General features: G+C 36.1%; 1 protein-coding gene across 5 annotated transcripts in view; it reads left to right on the top strand.

Moving 5' to 3' along the window:
• Positions 1 to 566: 566 nt before the first annotated feature.
• The window catches only part of ZMYND8 (zinc finger MYND-type containing 8), a 58,631-nt gene continuing 36,590 nt past the window's right edge, over positions 567 to 22,607 (top strand). For 3 of the 5 annotated variants that reach the window (XM_026041924.1, XM_026041925.1, XM_026041923.1), the window contains exon 1: positions 567 to 615. The gene's annotated coding sequence lies outside the window, so the exon portion shown is untranslated. Of the gene's footprint in view, positions 616 to 19,318; positions 19,375 to 22,607 lie in introns of those variants that run through there. The other 2 variants (XR_003249836.1, XM_026041922.1) reach the window with 2 other exon arrangements.

The raw sequence follows: 22,607 nt of genomic DNA, 5'->3' as shown, positions 1-22,607 counted from the left end.
TTTTATCATCTATTCCTCATTTAGGAACATGCATGTTTTCTTTAAAAAAAAAAACTTTAATTTTAACACATTACCTACATTAAAGATCTCTGAGCTATTAGCTTATTTATAAAAGTGAATCAAAGCAGATTTGCTAGGTATAAAACTTAAAGATTTAGACAATGAAATACTGTGAGGCAATCAGGTATGATTGCAATCAGGTATTTACAGTAATATTAAGGTCAAATTTGAGTTCAGGTACCTGCTTCCAGRGATATTAAGTGACTTAACAGCTTTCTACATACACAAGCTTAAATTTCTAGTATTGATGTGCTCAGTATGCACAGGAGGAACTAATAGCAGTCTAAACTGCTGTTTAAATTGATAGAAGTCTTGAACCTATTTTTTCCATTAAAACACTCTGTGTGGGAGGCAGGTGTGTGTGCAGGTGGAACTTAAGTTGCAGGCCACCTTTTTACCTGTTAGAACCCTCAGGAACTCTGCACTTAAGTTCTGTTTTTCTCTGGCAGTTTATGGCAACATCATGTTAGGGTAATGAGGTGAAGTCAACCCTTCTTCCCACTGTGGATATGATACGCTTTTTCAAGAAGATTTGAGATTGCCRGACTATGACAAGTAAGTAAAGTCTATTGTTTAAAACCCTACATTAATACATAAAAAGAGACTAGGGAGATGCCATGTTTCTGTTACCCAAGAAAAATTAGTAAATGTAAGTATTTTTCCTGAATTTACATTATTAAATATTTAGAAACTGAGAAAGCTGTATGCACTGCCAAAGTTTTCTTTTTTTTCTATTTACTTGTTTAGTTTTGTTTTATTATTACCTACTTTCTTGCCTATTTGTAATTCAGTGTCTGTATTACTTAAGCTCTAAGTTTCAAGTTTCGAATCCCAAATATTTTGTCTTCTCTGTTATACCTGGGCATCTTCTCATCAGTATTTCTAAATTACATAAACATCATAGCAATAGCCTTTCCTCTTTATTTCTTTTTCCATCTGGTAGGGCAGAGTAGGTTTTCCTATAATATATTAATGAGTACTCGTCTAAAATTAATTGGTTGGTAAGATTGCTTCAGTTTTTTCTAGCTCTTAGTAGTTCTTAGCTCTTCCATGTTTTCCATGTTCCAGGTTTTAAACAAATTAACTTAGCCAAAAAGGCTATTCTTTGCAATTTTACTTGTTTTCACAGATGTTCTTTCTGCAAGAAAAATGAATAAATGCAAAAGCTTAACCTGCAGTTTGAAATTTTCTATAGCTTTATCATTGTATGTATTAATGCCATTTGCAGAGCTGTAGAAATTGAGTAGAGATCTGACTGACCACACTGAAGTAGCCTAGAGTGGCCACCCTTGCATAGGGACATGCATAGGGACCTCATTTTGGAGAATTTAGGACCCAAGTAGACAAGATGAGTTCACTGGGGAAGAAAGAGGCAAACTTTGGACTATAATGTCACCACTTTGGCTGTTGCTCCTCCTACAGGCTGGCATCTCTAGGTGATTTCTCCTTACAGTCTTCAGCTGTAGTTTTGAGGCACAAGGAGAGGAAGCATCATTTGGATGTGACTGAAATAAAAGCCATTTCCCTTGACCTGTTCTGGGCCTAGAAATGTTTGAGGGTGAGGAATTAATCTATTATAACCTGTTTTACCCTCTGCTTATACTCAGTATACAGGTTTACAAGCACAAAAGAGTCAGGATTTCTAGGCCKTACTTTGTAAAATATTCTCTTTACACCAAACTTTCTGCCTTGACYGAATCTTCCTGAAGTTGTTGAAATTCCAGGTTATGTGGCAGGAGAGGTCCCAACTCATTTTGAGARGGACAGGGGCAGATATGACAAAGTTTAACATTTACATGTCTGATACTTTCATTTATTCCTTACTAAAAAAAACACTTGAAGAGGATGGATTTATTTTAAACATTTGGAAATTAATTACAAGAAAAATAAAATTCCACTACAAYGAAAAGAAAAACAAGCAAACAAAAAATACTAGTTAAACAGTTGTAGCTGGAATGAAAATCATGAGAGACCRTCATCACTGCCAGCTGGAAGATAAAAGAATTAACTGAGCTCAGAGGAAAGAGTTTTACAGTACAGTTCTTCACAACTGAAAATGGAGTTTTGGGCCATTCTCTGAAGGATATGATCAAGTTATTGAGGCAGAGTCAAGCCTCTGAACTAGATGAATGACTGGTATGTTTCCATATGATATTACTGGCATTTGTTTTCATAAGCCACTAGAAAGCAGATTTTAACTTTGCAAAAATTATAGTTCAAGATATAGTAATTGAGTAAAAGTGTTACTTGGTTTTACAAAAAAAAAGAGTTGTTTCAAAAAGGAATAGAAGTTCTGTAGCCTTAAAAAAAAAAATGAATTTTGAATATTCTCTGCTGCAATTTGAGAACAATTTACCTCTTGAAGTTCTGCAAAAAAAAGAAAACTGCTAATAATGTACAGAGTAGATCATATAATTGGATGGGGGAAGTGAAGCAAAAACAGATTTGTGCCTCTGCCCTGTAATTAAAATAATGGGAATCATACATCAAAAATATCCTTAAAAATAGATAGTAATTGAAGTCATTTTAGTATAATAYGTGATTGAATTGTAATTTTAGAACCTTAAAAAATTGGGAAATGCTCTAGATTTTAGGTAGGATATAAGAATGAAAAACTATCTTATTTGAAAAACAAAAGTAGAAATCCAGTTCAATGTTTGCATCTGGTAATCAATGGCTGTCTCTTATGTAATGATGTGCAATTTCTGTGGTGACTGATTGCAGTTTTTATTTAGAATCTATTAGGCAAATGAATATTATACTTGCAGAGCAGGTGGAACAACTGCTGCATACATTAACTGCATTCTTAAAATACAGTGCTTCTAGTACAAGCTTCTAGATCTCTGGTTTTATTTAAATGCTTTATTTGAAACATTGGCTTTATTTTGAGGCTCTTCTTCCTAGATAGAAATCCTACTTAGCTTAGTATCAATTATTTGTTTTGAAGATGCCTATGAAATGATGAAGAGCGCAAAGTTTCTAATACTATATTTTACTGTATTTGGAAAGTGATTTTTTTTGTGTCACATAATGAGAGATTTTCTAGAAGGAAAAGAGGAGTGTTGATTTGAAGCAAAATTATTTATTTGATGGAGGTCGGTTAAATTTAGAGGAGTCAGATTATCATTTTTGTATAAAATTTTCTATTTTTTCTGGCCCCATACGGGCTGTACTGTTAAAAATAATTGGTATTTGATTTAACTTTCCGATTACAATGAAATCTGTACAGATCTGTATGTACTGGTGCTACTAGCACTATGAAGAAGCATTATCTAGTTGTCACAGAATGGACTTTGAAGTCTTCTCTCCCAGATCTCTCAAAATGTCTCTCAAATCATCTCCTGATAGCTGTTGTCTAACTTCATTATTTTATCTTAAAGATAGCATATAGCTTTACAAAGGAATGAATAGGCTTATATTTTTAATGACTTTTTCACCACTAGATCATAAAATCAGATCACAGGYGGAGAAATACTGGACATTCTCCCAAACCTTTTAGAGATTTTAGCTCAAAGGAAAGAGAATGCTGCCCTTTGGCCTGGTGTTCCTCCTCTTTTATTTCTCAGACTGGTCACACAGGACTCCTAACATCACATTTACCTTGACATATCCAGAGGAGAAAGTAAATTATTCTCCCTGCCTTGTTTTTTCCGTTTATTAAATAGACTTGGTAATGCTGTAATGCTAATAAAGTGTTTGGGGAGTTGCATAAAAACAAAGTATGGGAATTGCAAAGCAGTAACAATAATTTAAGAAAACACAGTAATGAAAATTAATATATGAGACTGCTGTATGGCAAAATCTCTTCCACATACCTCTAACGTTTCTGTCACCTCCACATTTCTATTAGCTATTATTTTACAGAACTTACTCAATAGACTCAAGAAGGGCTTAGATACCTTAATAATTTTTAATTTGCCCAGAACAGATTTTATTGTCCTTGAAAGACTGTAATTTCCATGCATTTAAGAAACAGACGAATGTCCTGGTTGAACTCTGGTCTCACTGGAAATAATAGGACAGAGGGCTCGGATTTCACCCTAGGGTTTTATGTAATGAGCTATTAAACTGACATTTAAATAGATGACCCTGCAATGCAAAGACAAATATTTCATTCATGCATTAATACGTTAAGTATTCTGTCAAGGAAAGACTAATGGCTAGAAATAATTGGACCTGGAAATAAACTTTCTTTTTTAATTTTTTTTTAATCTRTTGTTTCATTATCTTTTATCTGGATGGATAATTTGCCTTTATTTCTTAGCATCCTAAAGATTGTTCTAATGAATCATTGTTCATAACTACATTTAATACATTATTGGAAATATTCTTTTGCTGCACCTGCACTGCTATTTATTTAGTAGCATGTGAACATATTATATTAGTATTTCTCAACTATGGAAATACCTAAGAGCAAATTGCCTAAAATTGGTTTAAAAAAAAAGTCCCTTGTTGACCTTTATTGCTCCAGAAGTGCAATAGAACATATACTGTAATAGGGAATTAAGAGTTTTTTTTCTGTTGTTTTGATGTATTGTCATAATTAAGTACTATTCATATATTCACATTACAAAATGAAAGATTATTTTAAGATAGTTGAAAACTATGAGGCTGAAATTGTGTATATTGCCTAAAAGATACATGGGCAGTTTGCCCATAGAGTTTGGGCAGGGCAGCTAATAATGGCTAATTGCCAGATGCCCAGTAGCCCTTCTTTTTTGGGAACAAAGGTTTTTTTTTTTTTGCTTGTTAGTTTTTTTCCTGTGAGAGGGAATATTCATTCACAGCTGTTGACTGGTAATATGTCCTCTATCAGCATCTGCTCTTACTCTTCAATAGTAACAGCATCATTTCTTTTCTGTGCAATGGTCATACCAATTAAACACTGGGGAAAAAAATGATAATTAGGAAATAGACACATTTGAACTAGTGTTCCAGTAAATATAATGTTTATAATCTTGACCCACAAAAGAAAACATAAAAAAAAATCCATATAGTAATCTATATAGTAATGATTGTGTATATGTGTGTGAAGCTTGTATTTCAGGGGTAGTAATGTAGCAGTGTGGTTTGTTTATTTCCAAAGTACTGCATGTACATGCAGTTATACTTACATAGATTGATTAAAACTGTCTATTTTCTGTAAGGATGATAAGGGTAAAGTAAGCTAATGTACTTGTGCTGTATACGAATTTTCTCATAAGAATTTCTCAGAGAGGTTTGCTGTATATTATGTGTTCAATCTTACCACAATGAGGCAATTTCCTTCCATCCTTAAGAAAAAAAAAACCTAAAAGATTTTCAGAAAGAGCAGAGATAAGAAAATATATTAATGAATGAAGATGTTTTTAAACTTTTTAACAAAACTGTGAATTTAAAACTGACATATTTGACATATCAAAACTCAAAATCGAATGAGTTTTGTGCAAGACAAAGCTAATTTTAGATGTCACCTAGGTCTGACAGGTTTCTGAAGAAATTCAGTGATAGTTTGTGTTGAAGATAAAGATGTGTTTTGAGGTCTCATATGTCTTCCTTTTCTTGAAAAGTGTTTTCATGGGTATTGTATATGTTGAATATATTTTTATTGCGTTATGTGACTGTCCCCTCATGGTGGTACTTTCTTTCATTGCCTGATCCATTCTGAGAGAGTCCCAAATGCTTCTACTTTGTGCTTGATGCTGCAATATATAAGACACTTTCTTTTTTCCAACTTTGCTTGTAGTTTTTGTCTTTTTAATTCGTGTTTGGTAAGATTTGCTTGTGTAGTCCTAGATATTTTACTCTAAACTTGTATTTGCAGAAACATGTTCTGACTGAGACATAGCAGTTGTATAAAATCCTTTGCATTGCACTCAGAACTGACTTCTCAGAATTAATTTAACAAGAGGCAGTTGATGTGGCTGGGTTATCCTCTAGCATAGTGAGAAGTGTGTGAGCATTTTTTTTCCATCCAACTGCAGGGTGGACTGTTCCAAGCTACTTCACAAAGAAAACACAGAACACTCTGGTGGCCAAGGTTCCTTACCAGGGCCAGAAAAGCAAGTGCTCGCCGCAGCGGGTTGGTCTGGGAGGGCTCAGCCTTGGTCTTGGTGTTAATACCAACCAGTAGATGCAATCAGAGTATAATGTATAAACATATTTATGATATCTTATCTTCATGGTGTCACAGTGGTGAGTTTCTCTTGAGGAAACTTCACCCTCAAATTGTGGTTATCGGGCAGATCAGCGAAGCTCAGTTACTGATGAATGATTCATCCGAGGTCTGGAGGCTTGTTATGCGGTAAGCATTTCACATAATTCTGTAAAACAAATATTAATTTCTACATCAGAAGTCGTTATTGAATCCTATGTCAAAAACTGTTCTGAAKGGCACTTTCCATGTGATTCTATGACCCGTTTAATCAATGTAATGACCGGTAGAGGAACACCAGGGGGTGCTACACTTCTACTGTGTCTAGGAACCGAAGTAGACACACCAGCCAAATGTGAAACCGCTACCATTTCCTTCCACAAGGAGAGTGAGGAAAACAGCTGTGGGGCATTGGTTTAATAGGGATATTTTATCGCAGCATGTCTAAGTGAGTAGAAATAACATCATTTTTAAATGATTTTCTAAGATAAATTTCAGGATAAAATGTCTTTAATATTTATACATAAAGAAGTTTATTTTAAATCTTGTTTTTAAGTATCTGAATATCCCAGTCAAAATCAGGACCCCATTTCTTTAGGCTACATGCAAAAGTAGGTGAAAAACAGAGCTCCGGGGATGTTTAGTCTAGGCCTCCAGTCTTAAAAACTGGTCTTGGACAAAAATAAGGAATAGCTTGCAGGTTTGAAATTTAAGTTCCTTGAGGTTGCAGGTTTGAAATTTAAGTTGTTAAGAGGTCAGAACTGATTCTTTTGCACTATAACTTGTTTTTCCTTTAAATAGTGTAAATTCTTCTAATGTACTTATAGTTAAAAAAAAAAAAAAGCCAGAACAAATATTTAAATGTTTTTGAACAATTACATAAACTTTCATCCTGTTTTAATATGAAGAACAAATGTATATAGAAATGAATGCAAATTACTACTTTAATTAAAAACACATTTTAGCAGCAAGCGRGAATGACAGCCCTAACTTTAAAAGAAATTACTATTTAGAAACTGTTAAAGCATTTGCTTTAGTTCTTTGCTTCTATTTAAAAAAGAAAAAAAAAAAGAATCTTTTAAACAATTATAGCCAAGCCATGTAGGACCTGGGGTTTTATGTAATTTAAATTATGCAGCCAATTACATTTCAAGCTTTCTGCTTCTGATCATGCCTTATGCAGCCATGCTGCTTAGTTCTTAGAAAGAGAATAGTGTTTGTTCATGTCTCATTGTTCACATTCATGATTCATGGTCCTTTCTTTTGGGCTGTCAGAAGAAGTGTCAGCATGGATTTTCGGGTGCAGTCTAAAGTGCTGGTGGTATTCTATGTTATCCTTCCACCAAGATCTAAACTTTCGTAAGCAAATGCATACACATTTAAATAAACCAAGGAGTTCACTGCAAATATATTGTAGGGTTTTTGTTTGGTTGTTTTGTGTGCATGTGCACACGTGTGTTTATATGTGTGAGTAGTCTTTAATATAGATGCCCCAGAGAGAAATAAGCCCAGATACTGAAAGCTTCATTTTATTCACAGGGAGGCAAAGTACTAAACTCACCCAAAACACTGTAGCTAAGTGACACGGTCTATATAGGAATATTTGTAGCCTTGTGAAGTTAAGATACAAAAAATTCAAAGAAACAAAGTTTCTCTAGTTTTCTTTTGGTAGCAGTGCCTTTGGGGAAGAGAAGAGGCAGAGGAGTGATTTGAATTGATCCAACAGCCTCTAGCTGCTGATTGAGCCCACTTAACTGGCTCACTACAGGGTTACACCAAATAATTAATCCGCTGCAGTGGAAGGAGTGGGAATATGTGGCTGGGAATGAGGAGGTCAATAGGAGGACCCTTTCCAAAAGCACTAAGCTCTTGTATAAACTTAACCCTATTGCCTAATTACATTCTGAGGGCTCATCTGAGCACTGAACCCTACATATATGTGAAGATATGAAGATAATGCTGTGTTTTGATAAATTTGCAGTTTAGAAAGCATATTCTTATCTTCATGTATTTGCTAACCTCTGTAAGATTTACAAGACTGGGATATCCACTAGTGATCAAGAAAGTAATAGAATCCGCTTTGGACTGACTTGGTGAGTTGAGAACATTTCTTTTGCCAGGCGTTATTTGGGTCATCTACTTTAATTTTAGGATGCAATCCAAAATAAGAATTGTCACTATATATATATATATATGTATATTTTGCCATAGTGAAAGAAATGCAGTGTTAAGTATGTTATTAAATTAGGTTCTTATGTGGTTGAAATGTTGTGACTTGAGAATACTGTGAACTATGATATCTGTACACTGTAAAGTCACCCAAGGTTATTGTGTCTTTACAAAACATACTGAAGTTCAGTTAATAATGACTAAGTCTCATAGCTAAGACTTGTGTGCCTAGTTAACACACAAGGCCATAGCTAGAAAGTGTTGCTTCTTCTCAGAGATGTGATTATATTTCAAATAGTTTCTTTCATCGTGCACTTTCTCAAATTTTGAAGAGGCAAGGACAGAGCTCTAGTGACATTTAAACATGAATAATACCGAGATAATAAGAAAAATTCTGTAAAACAGAAATTTAGATGCAGTACTTGACCATGTAGTTTTGTAAAAGTTTGKTTTAGTGATGGTTTAAGTCATCTTGGATGGCTCATTTCTGGCCTCTTGGTCATGTCACATCAAATGTTTTTGTAGCTGCAATGTGAACTATTGTGAATTAGTGTCTGCCTTGGGTTAAACATAGCCCAGTAGATTTCAAACAAACAAACAAACAAAAACACTTTAATTCACTGATCCTGTTCTGCATGATCATGCAAACAGTTTTGCTAGTTGTGTGACTGAACAAACTGTTGTGACTGGAAGGGATATTGAGGTGCTTAAGCTGGTATTTTTGGTAGAAKGTTTATGAAACTGTGGTTTGAGCTTTTGTGAAAGTGACTGCAGTGTGTTTTTGTGATGGAAAAAGAAATAAACTTTGGTGAAACGCAAATCAGAGTATAAAAAGAAGATGAATATAGCAATGGAAATAGCTGATAGGAAGGAAAAAGAGCTGTGARTATGCAGCGCCTTAAAGCAGAGATCAAACTGTAACTATACTGTGCCTAGGAGCAGAAAGCCTAAAAATAAGAGTGATGTCTAGATGGCCAGAGGTGGGTTTTGAGGAGTTCTCAGTCTGGAAGAGAGGACAAGTATTGCGGTATTTTTGTGATTCCATCACTTTCAATATTTTTTCTGAGCTTTAGCTGAGAGTGTCCTGTGTAAGATAATCAGCTGTTTTTTTAGTCTCTTGTATATAAAAAAAATCARCCTTATTATTGAAGATAATAACCAATTGATTCCTGATTGCAGATGAAAAATGAGAAGAGAAAAAGTTAACATAGAAATGGATCTAGGGTTTAGCATTATTCGTAGCCATTCCTGGATAATTCATCTTTAACAGTAGAGTCTGTCTTCTTGAGAAGAATACAAGGTCAGAATAAGCACTAAATGTGCAATGTCTCACAACTGGAATTAGACTCATTTGCTACAATACAGATTTGGAGATTTTGTATGTAATTCTCATGCAGGATCTCTACAGCGCTATACCCACAAATCTTGCATGCCTGGTGAATGGGTTGGACACTCACATATCAAAGTGTGTATGATAATTCCACTTGCTCCACAGGTGCAGTTCAACTGCGTGGTGAATGCGCTTTAGGTTTGACATGCAATATATCTACAACATATATCTGCAATATGTGTCCCACAGCTGCTTTCCAGGTATCTGAAAAAGTATTTGGCTGCAGATGAAATAGGATATAAATTGCATGTTAGTTTTTTTCATATAGAATATATAATTTAAGTATATAATAATGAAAGTTCTGTTTTGTACAGGATATCTCATAGCCTTGCTGCCAGCTGTTGAATCTTGGAGAGATAATTCAAACTGTAGGTGAAAGGGCTGAAAAGCATGGGTTATGCCTTAAGATGACATTGGTTGCAACATCTCTTTTAACCAAAGTAAAGCAAAAGGCTCGAGGAGGCGTTTGGTTTTCTAATGTATTTTTGGCAGAACATGAATAGGGATTTCCTTTAGGAGGAAATGTACATGAAATACATTAGGCAGTGGACTAAAAATGGCTATCAAGAGAAACTTTTGTAACATCCAGATAGTGCGTATTACAAACAAAATCAACTTTTTCAGGCTGCAAGCAATGAGTGATCAGTGTGAGACAGAACAAATAAACTAAACCAGAAGTGTTCAAAGATATTGTTCACCAGGGCAAATGCATGCAGGCATCTGGCCACATAGCCCTTCAGAAGCTTAGATCGGCTAACTTGGCATAAGCACGTTCTCCATTAGAGCCTTTGATAATTTACAGATTACCACCCTGTGTAAGTGGGTTCAGTGTCCATCAGGYGTTCGAGTACTATTTTTCTAGATTGTCGGATTACTGGATTACAGTTGAATACTGCTGGATTCTGTATCAGGTGGTATTTGTATCCTGTGGACCCTAAGCYGTTAATGGTATTGACAGATTCAAGATTAAGGAGAGAAGATGTAACAAACTCCCTAAAGGAAGGGAAAAAATAAAAATAAACATTCTAGAAATTAAGATTCTCATTCAGTCATTTGGAAATCTGAGGCCAAGCTATAAGCCAATAATATACCTTTTTCCCCCTGCCCTGCCATTTTCCACTTATTCTTAGGGAATATGGCTTTCCTCCTTTCCTTTTACATATCTATCCAAAATGTTACCCTTGGAAGTTGGACCTTGTCCATTATCTACTCTTCCCTCTTTGTCAATGGTGTTTTCACACTGTGGTGCTTTTTATTCCCTGTGGAGTCCCTTATAGGCCATATATGCAAACCACCTCTTCAAACTGGTGTTTATTTAATTTGAGGACTTTTCAGTGTATGCTAAGCAGTATAGTTCTTTATAGCGTTGTTTTCTGCCTGTCTTTTGACAGTATTGCTTGATGAATGTGCCTTCYGCAGATTTTGCACAGTGGGTGCAGTTCTTTGCAAAGAACCCTAAATATAGCAGGTTGCACTTTTAACATAGTTGTCTTAATTTCCTTTTGACTGTATTCTTGCTTTCCATCTTTCTTTTGTTTTCTTTTTATTTTTTTTCTACTTTAAACCGCTGTTGTTTCTTAACATCTCCAAAGCATTGAAAAGGTCAAATACTAGCTAATCTAATCTCTCCGCCCTCTTTTCTGCTTTAACAAAGCTTTTTAGCTTCCCCCTCTCTCCTTTGTTTTCTTTTCCTTTCCTTCCCTTCCCCCTCCAGAAAAATTCACCACTCCTATGTAAAAAAACTGCTCAGGCTGCAGTAGGAAATGCGTTAATTGTGACTTAACATAAAGAATCTACCGAGTTTGGCACAAGTACCTGTGTATTTTACAGGATTTGTACCTCCTGTTTAAAATATGTGTATGGGTAAGAAAACAAAGATGAAAGTTCAAGCTTTCTACCCGATTTGTTTCTAAAGCAGCAGATAGAGTTCTTTTGTTAATTTTAGCAGATTAACCCAGTAGCTGAGAAGAATACAGTTGATCTGTTTTGTCTGATACACTTTCTAGTTTTTTTGTCTCTGTTCTGTAGCTAATGACAGAAGGTTTGTAAACTTTTGGGTTGTGTTTGGGCCACCATTTTCTTGAATGAGGAGGATAGGACCTTAGACCCTTTCTAGGGCAGCTTCTGCTTCTGTCTGCTTCATGCTGATTCTTTCCCTTAGGTCCAAGCATGTCAGTTTGGCAGAGTTCCCAGTCACCATCAGCATTACTGCATTCCCAGAGCCGGGTCTTGGTTAGCACAAAGCATTGACAAATACTGTGTGTTTGGTTTTATTCCATTGCTGTGTTTCACAGGGACTAGGATTTTAGGGGTTGTTTGKTTGTTTGTTTGTTTTGAATAGTTAGAGAGAAATAGTAAATTAATGAGAGTAAATATTAAATGGTGATACTCCTCTCTGACATACATTTACTTCTTGGGCAAATGCAAATTTGTGTATTTTTGCATTGGGGCCTGGGGTTTCTGAGTGGCACAGGATTTTAGATCTACAGTAAAAAAAAAAAAAAAAAAAGCTTATCTTGAATCGTTGGAACTGTTAAAACTGCACCAAGTGTTCAACGTTCATGCAGTTCCTATGTGTTCTTGCTGCTGTAGTGGGCTGTGTGATTCCCTTTATAGCAGCTACATTCCTAAAACAGAACAAACTGCCAGTGTAATCCATGAGCCTTCCTGCTCTCTGCCCTGAAAAATGGTGCCAAAGCTAAAAAGGGAAAATGCTTCCACCAGGAACTACAGAATTACTTATGAGATGAACATTTATACTCTGGGCTCTTAATCCACTGGTGCAGACTAAACCTCAAGTACACCAAAAATTTTAAGCAGAGTGATATGAAGGTTTGGCAGTTTCTCTAAGACAATCTGAATTCAGGATGGCACAATGTGGAGTAGGATTATTAATCTTATTGAGCTGCATAGGTACGAGTCATGTCAGTGCACAAGCAAAGAGGTTTGTGTGTTAAAATGGTCAAATCATGAAAGGCCCTGATAGGAGCTAAATAATAGGATTATTTTTGTTTTTTAGGGGTCATTAGCACTCAGGTGAAGTGAGAGATGGTTTTCTATATTACTTTTCCACTACCCTAGATTCTGTGTCAAATCAGTTTAGTAGTGCAAGATTGTTTATTTTGCTTTGGTTCTTTTAGCTTGTTATTTGCTATTTACTGTTTTAATATTAGATCTCTCTACAACACTTTTGCATAAATATTTGGTAAAAGGCAATGTGCTTCAGAATCAGCTTTTTCATCTACAGCATCCATTGCAATTTGCTGATGGCTGTAGAATGATAATATCTAACTACCTAATATAGAGGCAGAAATGAGGCCTTTGTAAAAATCTGGCCCTTAAAATGTCYGTCTGGAGATATGCCTTTCTTCCTTCTTGACATAGTGATAAATACTTCCACTTTCACTGCATTAGGAAAGCAAACTGAATCACAGGGTTTTGAGGAAAGAAATGAAAGCATTTTGGAATAAAATACTTGGGAATTGGCCTAAGATCAAACTGGTTGTTCAAATGCATTGTATTCTAATTCAAGGTTACGTGCCATTTTCTCGTTCTGTTTCATTTGCAGAACTTTAGCAGAAGATAAAAGCAAAAGCAAAAAATAAAGAATTAAACTGCTGTTTATGTGAAAGCACACTGATGCTGTACCGCGTAGAGAAATGTATTTCTTTTTAGGGCCCATGTCCTAAAAAGTACCAAGTCCTACAGGGTTAATAGACAGGAAGCTGCAGCTGCAGCCGACTAACACGGAAGTCAGATTTTTGTTTAACTGACAGCCTTAGCAGAGGCCGAAAGGTGGGGGCCGGGAGGGGGGAATTTGCGAATACAGTGTCTGCTGCCATACTGAGATTTTTGATTTTCCTCTGCAGCATTTTAATACACAGGGAAAGCATGTGTTGAATGTCAGCATTATATTTGATATTGAAATAGCAATAGTTTTTGTGTATTTTTTTTTGTGGAAATCAATGTGATTTTTTTCCTGTTATTTAAGATTTTACTTAGTATCTACACAGTGTCTAAAGAAATTACATTGTTGATATGTGGTTGCTACAGTAGGTATTAAGATATTTAAATTCTGGCACAGGAGCATTCTCCCTAAATTTTCAGTATTTCATTTTGCCCCTGTTCAGTTGCAGTGTTTTCTTTCCTTTGCAGAGCCTGTCTCTCCCTCAGAGCCGCACTGCAGAACAGCCGCGCAGCAAATTTAGCTTTTCGTTTAGAAAGAATCGCTTTTGTGACCTGGGCAAACTCTCCCTTCCGCAGGCTTAAAATACCCGAATGCCTTCAGCAGGGACACGTTGAAACACATCTGCCCAGGCAGGCGGCTTGTGATCGGTGCCCTCTGCTTGAAAATCTGGGTGTTTGCTCCGGAGAGCCCGCATTTGGGCTCTCCGCACGGGTTCGCCGGGCTGAGACGGGCCTAGCTTAGCCTGTCTGCTCTATGCACAGGATGGCTCCTGCTTGCCAGAGCCGCACAAAGATAATCGCTCAGGAAGTGTTTCAGCCAATCCCCTGAAGCTTTACATTCGGATTTACCGAAGTAGCCAATCCAGGATTAGCTTTTATTAGGAAGACAGATCATCAAGCTGAAGTGCCAAGCCCTTTCTGTGTGAGTACTGAGAGCCTGTCCTCCATGTTTTATAAGTATTGACATAACACTGTGTTAACAATGCATCCACAGAGGTAAGCCTTACTTTTTACATTTTTTTTTCTCTAAGACCTATGAGTTGTGGGTTGAGAGTGTGATTCTCTGTGATTTGTTGTGCAAAACTCACACCACAGCACTTTATTAAGTTGAAACTGTTTAAATTTGCTTTCTTGGGTCACATGGTTAGTAGCCATTAGCCACAGCTTTGTTTTGCAGACTGGCAAAGCCTTGGCATACCTACTTCTTCACAGGAGGGACGGTGTTTTTAGAGTTTATCAAGATCCTGGTATTCCAAAGAAGCTTTCTGTCTCTGAGCAGTTTGCCAGCACTATTGTCTGTTGTGTCACATGCCTGCTGAAGAGAAAATGGAAGCTAGGGAGCAGATGCATTTAACTGCCCTACAGGGAGTCAAGCAGGGATAATGGCAGACAGAAGAACAGGCAAGTTTACCTTTCTAAACAGTGAATGGAATAGCTAAGATAAGTTATCTCTGTGAAAATATGGGATTTTTAAAAACCTAGACATCAGCAAAAAGTGCTAATGGCAGATTGTAGATATTGGGCCTAGGTGGTGGTGTGCTGTTGCATCATGTTTTTTGTGCAGTTTATCTTAACTTAAAATGATTATTGAACTTTTTCTCTTGCAGGAATAATTAATACAGCGTGTTTCTCTTTCAGAGGGACAATGTATGGTTAATATTTTGTTCCTTTAAAAGGGGGTTTTTATGCTGCAGATTTTGGAAATAGGTTGCTGCTCAGTAAAAAAGCAGCAATACATCTGCTTACAAATCTGATTCTTTATGGAAAAATGTTTTTGARTCTTAGCTTTCTTATTTTACATAGTTCAAATAAATTAATGTACCTTTTATCTGTGCTTTTTTGTTTTACACTGTGTCAGCCACAGTTCTGTGTTGTGGAGTCCAGAGGATATAAAATCATACGTGGTTCATGACAGTAATACATGTTGTTCGTTCTTGTTTTTCTACCTTTTTTCCTTTTTCTTTTTTTTTTAAACTTTTTGTTTAATGCTGTGTAATTATTTCAAAGAATTCCTTTTTGATCAATTCTTAAATCTGCCAGCCTGTTGTATCTTCTTAACTGGAAAAATGAGATGGGTGCTTGAACAGTTGGTAAGTAAGCAGCATGCTACTCTCTGACCATTTTTAATAGTTTTCAAAACATTTTGTTTCTAGTGGGTCATTTAGTCTAGTAGGTGAAGTAACATTAGTTGTTAGTTATATATATAAAAAAAATGGAGCTCTGTTTACTCTCCGTTTTTAGAGACTTGTTCAGGTAAACTGTTCTAATTTGAATGCACTGGGGTTTTGGGTTTTTATATATATATATATATATATATATATATATATGATTTACTTCTGAAGTTTGAAGCTTATACTTCCTGTTTACCTAAGGCCAGTGAAAAATATTCTGCTTGCTCTTTGTTCATAGATCCTTAATTACCCTGCTTGTAGGGCAGAGCACGGTTTGGTCGTTCCTTAGGCTTTTGAGGTGTGATGAATGTGCTAGTACTCAGCAATGAAATGACCTTAAACAGTTAAGTGAATAATGCTTAATGAGCATGTGTTTTTGATAGTACATAGAATATAATCTGAGATAAACTTAGTTCATTTATAACTAATTTTAAACATTTTTTGCCCTTTATTGACATTTCAATTGTAACACTTGCATGCTTATTCTAACAAAACGCTTTTCACTGAACACCAGTACAGTTAGGAAAGCAGAGCAGAGATGCTGACTGGTGCTTTTAATGTAACTTTTGTATAGTTGTAACCCACATGTATAATGATTTTAAGAAAAAACTTTGATCCAAGGTGGCTATGCAAATGAGGGTTACTAGATACTAATAACTGCAACTTTTTTAGAAGGTTGCCATGTATTTGAGACCATTGTGTAACCTAGCCATATACCTCTGGTTACTTGTTTGCCAGAGAGGATGAATTCTTTGAAGATTTCACTTTTCTTTTTTTCTGCTCGCCCTCCTAGCCCCCCCCATCCCAAAGGATTAGATGATAGGAATGTCTTGTTCAGTTCGCAGCCTAAAACGCTGCAGGTTTTTACCCCTGAGTTGCATGTGGTATGAGTTTTGTGCGTACTTTTATTGCATTTTTCAGCATAGAGAAAGGTGCTAACCCAGTGAGGAAGTTAATTCTGTTTTTTTGTTCTTCTGTTGATAAAAACAGAAATGACATTTGGACGTAATTTTTATAGCAGTAGTTCACACACATCAGCAGTTTGCTGTGAGCCTTAAATATTGTACAACATTGTATTTGTTTAATATGAGGAAGCAGGAGCAAGTGATCTGCAATCAAAAAGCTGGTATTAAAATGGCTCCCACAGGTTTTGTTAAACTAGGATCTGTTTCAAATCTGCACCTCCAGACACATTGCTGACAGTACAGCATATTTGTATAAGCTGCCCTTGTTCATGTAATGAAACAGAGCATCATGAATCTGTTAAAGTTCACTATTTTTAATCACTCAAATGTAATTCTTTTATAGTTCACAAAAAAATAAATGTCTGCATTGCAGCAAGATGTCTGAGCAAGGTAGAGACAGCAGTGTTGTTTTACAGACCAGCCCAATCGCGCTGCTCCGGGGAGTGCTCGAGCCAATAGAAGCAGAGGGTAGGTTAAAGATTGACAATTGCAGTGGCAAGACTGAGAAAGGCCTTCTGGAAATTTCTACCATCTTTGTTCCATCTAAGTAAAGCAAATTCAGCCAAGCTGAAGAATTTCTTATATTTTTGGTGCTTTGTCAAGGTATGATGTTATCACTCACTTTCCTAGATTGCATAATAAGAYGCACTACGTGCTGTTTTCTGCAGTTCAGGGCAGAGAGAATGGGGAGTTTTGTTTAAGCAATAGGCACAGGGGAAGAAAAGAGCATGTATTTTCTACCCAGGATTTTACAGGACAGGATCTTAATATCACAATTAAACAGAACATGTATGAAGCAATGTACCTGAGGTTTATTCAGCTTATAGTAAATGGCCATTATTCTAATATAACTAGGAGTTAATCGTATAATTGCACTTTAAATTTTCTGGCTACTAAGGAGGAATTTGAATTGCCCAGGCTGAATATGATTAGCCATTATTATTTAGTGCCAACATCCAGTTACTTTTGTAATTAGCTGGACAAAGAATGCAGAGGGGGAAAAACAAAGGAGTGATCTGGGTTATAAATTACGATGAAAACAGTAGCTTTTTGAAAGCTACATGCCTCATATTCTTTGCAGACAAACTGTTTTAGTTGGAAGCTAAATAGTGCTAGGGAAAAACGGAGTGACTTTTAAAGCAAATGACGCTACTTAACATACTGAGAATGGGAAAAGTGCAGAGTATAAACCACTCCAAATGTGATACTTCCCCCGCTCCTATCCCTCATGCCCTCCCTCCCCTTAGGCAGGAATATTGAAATGTATACAAACCCCTAAACTGAAACTAGAGGCACATACTGAAAGAGACTTCCTGTTCAAAAATCAGGAATCAGTATATTGATTTGTACCTCTTTATTAGTGCCCACAAACTTTATTTGGCTCTTCTGTCTGAGCCTTTTCCCATGGTGGGATATCAGTATTGCATGATTTTTTTTTCTTTGTTTTCAAGCGTATTGGCCATGTGTATCCAAYAGCTGAAAAGAAATAGGTCATGGTCAATTTTCCATAGTAATAGGGCAACTGCAATGTAATTGGCTGAGGAGTGATAAATCTCAATAAAAGATCCCCTCCTCCCAGTCTGGAATTCAGGGTATTAATCTGAATCCTTAAATATCTTGAAGGCTGGACATAAACCTTTGTCCAAATAGAATGYTGTACTGTTCACTAGGCCAGCAGTTTTCAAATTTTGATATTGGTGCATCTTTAACATTTTTCTCATGCGCATATGAATCCCATTCTAGTGAATTTAAGCCAAGTAGAATAGGTTTGATTTATTATTGCAAACCCATTAGAAATAATCTGTGGACTTCAGGGGTCTGCAAACCACAAATTGAAAACCATTGTATTAGGCTGTCTAGCTTGGCCCCCCCCCCCCCCTTTTTTTTTCTTTCTTTTCTTTATATTTATTAACAAATATATGTATTCGTGGGTTAAAGTCTAACTTAGAAATAGCTGCATAGGAGCTGAATTCTGTTTATTTTGATAGAACTTGTCTGTCATTTGGAAGTTAACCCTTTATTGCCAGTTGTTGTGACATCTGAGCTTCATACTTTGCGATTAAAGCCCTATTGTAACAGGGTATTAATATCCTTAATATATATCCAGTATAAAGCTATGTTTTCAGACTTGATTATTCTGAAATTAAGTTGTTAGGTTCTGAAATCTTTAAATGTTCTTGTTGCCTTGCTGCTTGGGCCTCAGCTTTATAGTTGATTGCCTACAGAGGACTGAGTGATACCAAAGGTTTCTGTCCTTTCCCTGATTTCTTCTTTTTAGTTAGTTTAAATGTACACTGAACAAGAATAAGGTTTTATAAAGATTCTAAGTGGCCTTAAAAAAAAAAAAAAAAACCTTTGCATTTCATCAGAGGTATCTTGCTTAAACATTGCTATTTGCATATAGCTGAACAGGCATTTTGTTTTTGATGAATAATACAAATTGAGCATTTTACAGGAGCTTCTGCAAAAGGAAACATAAAACATGAGACTGAAACAGGAGAGTGGATCTAAAATTGAGCGATTTCCTTAGTAACCTGTGACTTCACAGAACTCCCTGTCTTGTGCCTTTTTAGTTAAACATTTGGATGTCAGGTGTCCTTTTGTCATACTTYACCATTTCTGATATTTAGATGCTTGCTTCGAATATAGCACTGCTGTTTAAACAAGAGATACTGTTATTGAATAAACTGCTACCATTTTAGCTACAGTACAGGAATGAGGCAGTGCAGTGCTGTCAGACGCCATTTTAAGAATCCTGCATAAATAGCATAGCTACCGATGAGTAAGAGACTGTTATAGGTGAGTGCTTATACAAAGCTGCTATTTATTCAGCAATGGCATGCAAATATATTTTTTTTCTTTTTTTTTAATTGAATGCAGTTTTTGGAAATCATTATATATATTTGCTACTCACAAATGTGATGTGGGAGAGAGGAATTATCTTAAGGATGAAATTCAGCTTTAGTGCTGAGAGTCTTAAATCAGTGGTTTTTGTTTTATGTTAATTAAGAAGAAAAGAATAATTCCATAAATATATAGTTCTTGAATTTAAATTACTATGTTTATTCCCAGATGTAGATCTAGTCTGTGTTTGTGGGCATTAGCTGTTTTGAGTGGTTTTCCATATCTGTCAGTTTTTCTTGGTTAAATGTCAAGGTGCAGTAGTTCATCTGCAACTTCTAATTGCACTTCATAGCTACTATAAATTAGAGCAGTTTTAAATATTTCTGTTTATGTACATTTTTTCAGGTATGTACTATTGCTGCAGGAATGATTTTTCCTAAAGAGAAATGCAGGAATGATTTTCCTATTGCTCTGAGATTTGAAAAACTGGATTTCATTAGAAAAAGCTCTTCTTTCTTAAAGGAGAAAATATTTTAAGTATCCTACAGATAAGTTCCTTTTGCATTTAAAGACCAATAAATCCTGTATGTTTGCAATCCTTTCTTTTTATAGCTAAATATCCCTCAAAATCAATAAACTGCACCCCATCTCCCCTCATTCAGATATACTAAAATTTATGTGAAAGAAGCTAGTTTTGACAATAAGTAACTAAATTTCCTTTTTTTTTTKGTAAATCCTGTCAATTTGATTATGGGAAGTTTAAAATGATTAATATGTATTTTAGTCAATTGACAGTGAAACTGACCAAGCTTGAATTTCACTTATTTTCTTAAAATATGTACCTCTGTGTTCATTAATTTTAATAAGGAAATAAGGGCAGCTCTCAGAATGATGTAAGCTCAGCTAGGTACTTAACTGACTATGTACCAGTATCGTTTTTGATCCGCAACCTCAGGGCATCGTATTCAGGATACACATGCATAATAGTCATGCATCCTAACTGGAAAAACAGCTCTCGGTCTTGTAAAAAATAAAATCTCTTCCAGTAGAACCCTATGGAATTGTCTGCTTGAGCAAACAGTTAACTGTTTACATAGAACTAGGTTTGCATGCTCTTTTTAAATTTATTTTATTGTGGGTAATAGTAAGCCCTGTTAATAAGGGCCTGGTTTTTTTCTTGAATTCAATTTTCTTGAATTTCACTTGAAATCTTTAGATAATGAAATTTCTGTATGCATAAGTTTGTGATTAAGGCATTTTCAGAATATCAGGCTCTTATTAGTGAGAGGTGCAAAAGTGAAAAGATCTTCTAGCCTTGGAAAAGTTAGTATAAACTTGYTCTGAATTGCTAGCATAAACTTCAGCCCTCAGGATTCTACAGTCATCAGTACTACAGTCATCAATACCCCAATTCACATGATACCATGTTCAAGTCATAGTAGATGGAAGCACTAAAACAATGGGAGAGGCTTCTGAAGGCCAGGATGAGTTTTAAATATGTTTTGTAATGGATACTTAATAAATTTATTTAACTCCTTTGTCTCTACAACATTTTTAAGTTTTCAGAATAATCTCAGTAATTTTCTTAGATGCTCAAGGACACAGTTTGCACCTCTAAATAATTGAGGTGATGCATAGTAGAGAAAATCTAGATGCAGTCTGTTCTSTGAGGCTCAATTTTCATAATATAGCAGGTATTTGTTGACTTATGTTTTAGTTATGAGTGAAGCAGAGCAGTGCCTATGTTTGCATGGGATATATGTACTGCCATCACAGGTAGAAATGAAGAGTGCTTCTGTGTAGTGGAGAATGCGTTTTTGATTGTTCTTTTAAAGTTAACATCTTTGGAGAAGCTATCTTCAGACACTGCRTATGTTTGACCTCTATATGACACATCAGCAAAGTGTAATGTTAAGATATTTTGTTAATCTATTTATGATTTTTTGTGTGTGTGTATATATATAGATATAGATATAGATATGGATATATTTGAGAGAACACTTTAGAAGATAATAAAGGAGCTGATTGAATTTCCCAACTTAGATTGGGGAGAATCGGGTTTAGAGCTGAAGAAACCTTACATCCAGTAATTACCATGGAGGAGGCCTGACCTGTAATATCCCCCTAGTGCTGATTTGGAGCCTCAAGTGCCAAACTCCTGGGTCAACGATGTAGCATCCGCTGCTACTTCAGTCAGCGAGGTGCAAACAATTTCTGTTACTCTGTTGCTGTATYGATCTGGCAGCGCTTCCCAGCTAGCAGACTTGCTCAGCCCTGGTTGTAGCAACTACTGTGTCCTTCTTGTATCACCTTCCAAGAAAATACTACCTGATGCATTTGGGTGAGTCTGTAATGTCATGATTCATTTAATTAAACTTAATGTGAGCTGCTGTCAAAGGGGTATTTCTCTTTCTGCTCATCCCCTTCCTGACAGGCAGTGCACTCCCGTTTCCTTTTTTCTATATGGCACTACCGCTCATAGAGCTGCACAGAGAGCTAGCCACAGCACTGATTAAGTTAAAATAAACCTTTGGTTTTTGGAACAGAAAGTCAGGGGTTGGGGAGTCAGTTGGGGAGTCAGAAGCAACCTATGTAAAATGATCCAGAGACTTCAAACACTCTTGTAATSAGTTGTGTGTTGTAATCTGTGGCTGAACCTGGACCTGTATCTTAAAAGCAAGTAATGAATACAGCTGTCTTACCTCTTTGTTGATAGCATTAGTGTATATTGTTGCATATTTACAAGTTGATTTTTTTTTTCTTGTTACAATTTGGTGGTAATACTGGGTTTTAAAGGGTTGGGAGTGGAGGAGAAGGCACTCTGGGAAGAGAATGGTCAACCCACCCTGTAAGACCATCCCTTTCCATTTCTTAGGAACCCTTGGAAAGAGAAGAGGCAGAGGCAAGTGGTGCATGAAATGTTTGATGTCTGCAATCCACTGCCAGGCTCTCGTGCTGGAGGCTCTCTGGGAAAGAGTGCAACAAATGTGCAAGTAAAATTGATCTGCACATGCATTATAAATTGGGAAGCACTATAGTGTGGTCAACTATGCTATGCTTTTGCCAGGGCTCTGGTCACATGCGTCCCTTGCCTTGCTCTTGGAATAAACTGCAAGGCTCACAGCTTAGGAGATGGGATACCAGTAGACTAGAATTTCTCCTTGTTGCTTTATGGCTCTAAACAGCTT

This window comes from Nothoprocta perdicaria, unplaced genomic scaffold, assembly GCF_003342845.1.
Source record: "Nothoprocta perdicaria isolate Ctin4 unplaced genomic scaffold, notPer1 scaffold_3, whole genome shotgun sequence".
Classification (NCBI taxonomy): domain Eukaryota; kingdom Metazoa; phylum Chordata; class Aves; order Tinamiformes; family Tinamidae; genus Nothoprocta; species Nothoprocta perdicaria.
Note: the sequence above shows the minus strand (reverse complement) of the source record. Positions and strands in the feature narration are given on the sequence as shown.